Genomic DNA, 6,810 nt, shown 5'->3' on the forward strand with positions numbered 1-6,810 from the left:
TCGAACTCACAGAGATCTGCCTGCCTCTGCCTCCCAAGTGCTGGGATTAAAGGCGTGCGCCACCACCGCCTGGCTCTGGAGCGCTTGATTAAAGGTGTGTACCATCACACCCAGCTCTATTATTCTCATTTTATAGATAAGAAAACTGAACCGGAACTGGTCCACAATTTTCTCAAGGCCGTATTCAGCTAGTTTGTTATTCTGGCTCCAAAACCCTTGTATCTATCAGATGTGTTCATAGTTGTCCCCAGTTCTTGAGCAGCTGTGTTCTTTCACCCCTGCAAGGATTGAATATAATATTCTTCTATCATCAGTGTATTGTGAAGGTTGTTATGATTCTGTTTTCAAACATAGTTCATTACAATGAGGTAGCTCTCTGAATGAGGAGTTAGTAGGTAAAACAGCCATATACTTAAGGAGAAGAAGCCACAGTGGTGGGTGTGTCCTTTGATAAGGAAAGAAGATGAGGGGGAGGGAGAAGAAAAATTTCTTTACAGGTGCCAGGCAGCGGTGGTGGTGGCGCACGCCTTAAATCCCAGCACTCGGGAGACAGAGGCAGGCAGATTTCTGTGAGTTTAAGGCCAGCCTGGTCTACAAGAGCTCCAAAGCTACAAAAAGAAGTTTCTTTATAGAGAAATCTAGAAACTCCGGCAAACCACTGACAAGTTAGGTAGGGTGGGATACATATTCCAGCATTCAAAGTTTTATTACAAACCACTGACAAGTTGGGTAGGGTGGGATACATATTCCAACATTCAAAGTTTATTTCCGTGCATTGTTTTAATTTTCTTACAATAATCATATATTTTGTGTTACTTGAAACATTATTTGCTAATAACAGAGGCTGAGGATCAAGTCCTAATAGACAAAGGATTCGAATCTACTGTGAACGTTACAAACTACGTCCACCAGAGAATGCTTTAAAAGCCGGAAGAAAGTCTTTATTACAGGTTGACAGCTATATGGGGAACTTACCGACATCACACAGCCCAGATCCTCACAGCTCCTTAGCTTTTATGCACCAGCCACAGCTCGGTTGGCACACTTCAGTTAGCAAGAACAGTTAGCAAGAAGCAGAACTACAGAAGCCAAAAAACAAGGTTAGTATATTTAGGGCCTTTTCTGGATCCTGGAACCATGGGCCGCGGTGGATTTGATGGATTAGGTCTTGGTTCCCATTTTGGCAGGTGTGGGGCCTACCTCCCAGCTTGTGAGGTGAGAATTGTACCTCTAACGTGGTACCTATTGTGCTAAGGTCTGGGGTCCTGTTACATAAACATAGCCACTGTGCCTTCCTTTTTCATTTGTTTTTAATTTCATATCTCGTCATGTGATTTCCCCTCGGCGTGTCGGTGCTTTTGTTTTATCTGTAAAGACAAAAGACACTGATGTAGGACAACAGCACCTCGTTCTATCTCTTCATTGTGAGAGCTGAAACAGTAATGGATGAAATGCTTAGCGACCTGTGAAATCCTACAACGGGTGGAAGGGGGAGATTGTTAGTATTCAAGGGAAATCTCAGATTTGGTTTCCTTCTACTCAGTGTGAATAGCTGCTGATTTGCACAAAATAGCTGCTGATTTACACAGTGTGAATAGCTGCTGATTTACATGGTGTGAATAGCTATTGATGTACACAGTGTAAAAATGGCTGCTGATTCACACAGTGTGAATAGCTGCTGATGTACACAGTGTGAATAGCTATTGATGTACACAGTATGAATGGCTGCTGATTCATACAGTGTGAATAGCTGCTGGTTCACACAGTGTGAATAGCTGCTGATGTACACAGTATGAATAGCTGCTGATGTACACAGTGTGAATAGCTACTGATACACACAGTGTGAATAGCTGCAGATGTACAGTGTAAATAGCTGCTGGTTCACACAGTGTGAATAGCTGCTGATGTACACAGTGTGAATAGCTGCTGGTTTACACGGTATAGCTGCTGATTCACACAGTGTGAATAGCTGCTGATTATCCCACACCTGCCTTGCTCTTCCTGTCCCTACCAGAGTCAGTTAATTTGTTAAGACCAAGTGCTGTGCCTTCATCATACTTGTCATGAATTCACAGTGCAGCCACTTCACTCTCGTGGCCCACTCCCCCTCCAATAGAACAATATACTGTCCTTTTTGACAAGACAGAACATTTGGAACCATAGAACCCAGGATTCCTGTAAATTCACAGGTCTTGTTCCTAGAAATTCCAATGTAGAATGTCTGGAATTGGATGAAAAATGCGCTCTCTTTTTGAGTGCTAACATCCTAAAATTGAAATAAGTGTTTAGTCTAAAACTCGTCTTCAAAAACCAAACTAATCAGATTCCAATCAACTTCAGGAGTGGCCTGACCTTACTATTATATTTTTGAAAAATCCCCCATAGGCTGATGCTCTGAGAGCTCATTCCTCACTAATGTTGATATCTTGAGAAGCTGTGGGACTTTTAGGAGGTGGGTCTGGCTGGCAGAAGTGGGCCACTAAGGGAGGGATTTGAAGATCACAGGAGGCTCTCGGTGGTTCCTGTTGCACTCTCTTTGCTTTCTGGTCTGCTGTGATGTTGATGTGAGCATCCTCTACCAAGTGTTCTTGCTGTAGGGAACTGTGCTGCTTTACCACCACCCAACACGATGGACTGAACCCTCGGAAACTGTGATCCGAGATAAATCTTTTCTCCCTGAGCTGTTCCTGCTGGGTATTGTGTTCCCCATGACATACAAATAACACCCATTTGGCAGAGTACTGGAATCGATTCTAGGGCCTCATACACGCTAGATAAGAACTCTACCACTGAGCTATATTCCCAGTCCTGTTATCCTCAAGTCTTGATTCTGCTGCCCTTGTGAATTGCACTTAGCTTTCCAGTGTGTTGTTTATTTTGGAGCCAAGGTTTATTTGCAACTTTCTTCATCACTGTGGCAAGATGCCTAACAAAAGTGACCTAAGGAAAACATGATTTATTTTGTCCCTCAGATGAGGGTGCAGTCCACCACAGTGGGAAAGTTTGGTTGCAGAAGCTTGAGGCAGCAGGTCACATGACATCTGCAGTCAGGAAACAGAGCCACGAATTCAGATGCTCCGGCCACTGTCTTCTTTTCATCCAGTCCAGGATCAATGCACAGAACAGTGCTGCCCACATTTAGGGTGAGTCTTCCCACCTCATTTAACCGAATATAGAAACTCCCTCGCAGACTTGCCCTGCGATTTGTTTCCATGGTGATTCTAAATTCCAGCAAGTTGGCAATCAAGATTAACCATCACAGAAGGAGAGGGGCATAAATTAACCAAACTCAGTCTGGTGTTTATATCCAGAGACCAGTGGCTCCTACCTCTCCTGTTAGCCTTCTCCCTCCCCCCTCTGTCCATTGCCCTTTCATCCCCTTTTCCCTTTCTTCCCGCTCTGACTAGTTAGCTATACACTCACGATGAAAGAGAGACACAAAACTGCATTATGATCACAGCAGGATCTGAATATATGAGTTTGTCATTCTCAGGTTTAACCCAACTCCTTTGGGATTCTACGCCCTCCCTGGGTTTTCCTGGACTCTGGGTCCCTAGAGGACAAATGCTGTGTCTAAGACACATTTTTTTTTCCCAGTCTGTAATTACTAATTTCTCCCCACCCTCACTCCATATACTCCAGGGACCTGAAAACAAAGCAGTGGTCTTGCTGATACATTTCCAAAGAATCTCTGTAATTTTCGTTTCTTGACCCATAAAGTAAAATCAGAAGGGACCTCAGAGGATATCAGTCTCCTCCCTTAGGAGTAAAGAAACAGGAGCTCAGAGAGGTCAGCTGGGCCTGATTAACCAGACCAGAGACAGGTGCCTTAGCAGGGCTCTTTCTAGGGCTTAATTAGATGTACAAATGGTCACTGCATGCCTTCCCTTGCCTAATGGCCTGTGTCTGGACACCTAAACGAGATTAAAGTCTCCCTCGGGAGCCTCCTGCTGGTCATGTAAATGCTGGGCTTCCCTCTCCCCGTCTTCAATGCCCTAGAACAGGGCTCGACAGTCTCTGGGGAGGACTTTTTGACAGCCGCCTCAAGGGCACGCCACCACTCAGGTTAATCACACCAAGAGTACTTCGATGAGATGCCGGAGCAGATGCAAGGCTTTGAGACTGCTCCTTCCCAGAGTGCTGTGGGTTGGCAAAGGCATTTGCATATCCAAAGCACAGAGGAGCACTGTGAAGGTTTATAAGGCAAGAAATTCACCTTCCTTAGCCGTTGTTCCGTTCTGACGGATTTAATGACTGAGTGTAGCAGTTCCGCTCCTGTTTGCCACTCCCCAGCCCCCCCTCCCCACAACTCTAAAGTGGCCTAACATCAGGGCCTGCTTCAGGCTCTATACAGAGTTCTGTCCAGAGGCTACTGTGCCGGCCATCTCCCTGTCCTCTGCTTTCTTGCTGTTTGGGCTTCCTAGCTAGGATTACTTCACAAGCCTCCCTCTCAATCTGGCACTTCTTCTCCCTTCTGGGACAACGTCACACGTTCTTTGCCAAAAGCACCCCCCTTGACACCCTGTTTCAATTTTCTTCCACTTGTAAAATGTCAGTTTTTCTGTTCCTCCAATATTGCTGCTTTCATTAAAAAAAAAAATCCGTTCATTCATTCATATCTTCACTTGAGGAAAACTCAGGGACTACACATGGGTGAAGGCACCAGGACAGCAGGCAGCCATAAGAGCCAAAGGATGCAACGCTTCCCTCAGAAAAGTCAAGGTCTAGTGGAGGAGACTAAAGGCCAGGGAGAGACAACAGAGGGAACCAGTTCAGAGCGGCTGGGAAAGGTGGTGTGGGCCCTGAAGGAGAACAGGCAACCACTAGGCCCCAGAAGCAGAGGCAGATGGCTGCCTTACTTTTCCTGGGGAGTTGGGAACAAACCTCAGTCACCTAAGATGGAACAAAGATCGAAGGAATGAGGCCTACTTATAGGAAGGTGAGGGTCCCTAACCATCTGCCTAACCCAAAAGCCTCACTCCACAGTGGGTCATTGGCTTCCCCAGAGCTACATAGATGGAACCCTCCCCTTCCCTTAGCCTTCTGCCTCCTGGCTATTCTAGCCCCTCTGGAACAAGGTTATACACAGTTGGGAGCGGAATGCAGGAAGGGGTGGCTGAAATTTCAGAACCAAGTCGAACGCCCCTCCTTACTCCCTCCGTCTATGAGGAAGCATCAACAGACTAGACTTGTGTGGGTCTCTCATGGGTGATGGTGGCTGCTTTGTTAAGATGCTAACTGCTGTGCTATGCTCAGAGAGTAGCAGCGAACAGTCCAGGCCCACCATAGCAGGACCCAGCTGGGTCTGAGAAACTGGAAGGAGGCTGACGTGATGGAGGTGGGTGAGAGGGGGGATGAGCAACATGGAGGCTTTAGAGGAAAAGATGAGCACTCAAGGGACTGAAGTCTGGATCTTGTCCTGAGGACAGGGGAAGCCACCCAAAGGATTCCTACAGGAATTCTATGATATGATATGATATGATATGATATATGATAACATGGCCCATGCTGCAGAGTGGAGTGTCCACAGGAAGACTTCATGGGAAAAGCCATCAAAGAAGTCTGGGGAAGAGATGATGGATACTAGGCCGCATGGTCAGATTGGACCCCCGTGGTGATATTTTTCATCTTGTTTTATTTTTTATTTTTTCAAGACAGGGTTTCTCTGTGTAGTCCTGGCTGTAGGAACTTACTCTGTAGACCAGGATGACCTTGAAATCACAGAGATCTGCCTTCCTCAACCTCCCAAGTGCTGGGATTAAGGTGTGAGCTACCACACCTGGCCAGGGGCACTATTCTTAATGTTTCCTTTTGCTCCTAGCCAGCTATCACAGATAGTCTTTGGAGACAGGCAGGTTCTGGCACATTTTGGGGGCTGCATCTAGTGAGGGCCTTCAGATGGACAGGGTACTGTGGTGACCGGAGCAGGCTGTGCTCAAGGGGCAGAATTTCTCTTTGGAGACAGGCTGGGTTCTCCCCTCCCTGCATGGGATTAACAGAATAGCAGGTTACCCAGAGGGCAGATCTGCTGTGAAAGCCATTTGGTCTGGGTTTCTCTTGATCCCCTGACTCTTGACATCTTGGAATGGGGATTGATGGAGGCTCAGGGACCATTGCTCCATCCCCCAAAGTCTGACTGTATGCCTGGATCCGATGGCTGCAGGCCTGTACTGTAAGCTGTCCTCCAAGTCCATGACTCTCCCGCTGACGGTGACAGTTGTGAAACTGACTTAGGAAGTTGAGGTAGCACGCTGAACTTTCTTTCGGGCTGTCATTCTTCCTAACATTAGATCACTTCTTTACAGACTTATAAGTCAGGAAAAAGATGGACTTCTCACGGCTATTCGGGGAGAATGAAGACAGAATGGAGGCAAGAGGTTTGCTCAAGCATAGAGACAACACTGGGGTCTAAACTAGATCTTAGATACCCCAGTTCCTACTGACCTACTATGCTGCTCTGTGGTTGCTACAACGGAGGTGAGCTATTAGCATTTGCTAGGATTTTATCCACTGTTTCCATGAGAAATCTCCCAGTTTGTATCTGATGTGAATTGAAAATATAACATTAGGTTAGAGATCATTGGCCAATTACAACATCCCTGAAGACCACAAGGGGGCAGATAAAAGCCCAAGAAGGACCTGTGTCCTCCTGTCATGCCCCACCCCCTGGGTCCCTCTTTCTTGATTCTTTGTGTTTTATCTCTTCCTCGCATCTATCAGCTTCTTCTTCTTCTTCTTCTTCTTCTTCTTCTTCTTCTTCTTCTTCTTCTTCTTCTTCTTCTTCTTCTTCTTCTTCTTCTTCTTCTTTTT

At 46.2% G+C, this 6,810-nt stretch overlaps 1 long non-coding RNA gene across 1 annotated transcript in view; it reads right to left on the bottom strand.

Moving 5' to 3' along the window:
- Positions 1 to 695: 695 nt before the first annotated feature.
- The window catches only part of LOC113457666, a 22,339-nt gene continuing 16,224 nt past the window's right edge, over positions 696 to 6,810 (bottom strand). Inside the window, exon 3 of the long non-coding RNA XR_003378184.1 lies at positions 696 to 1,367. This is a non-coding gene — a long non-coding RNA (uncharacterized LOC113457666). The remainder of the gene's footprint in view (positions 1,368 to 6,810) is intronic.

This window comes from Microtus ochrogaster, linkage group LG4 (genome assembly GCF_000317375.1).
Source record: "Microtus ochrogaster isolate Prairie Vole_2 linkage group LG4, MicOch1.0, whole genome shotgun sequence".
NCBI classification, from domain to species: domain Eukaryota; kingdom Metazoa; phylum Chordata; class Mammalia; order Rodentia; family Cricetidae; genus Microtus; species Microtus ochrogaster.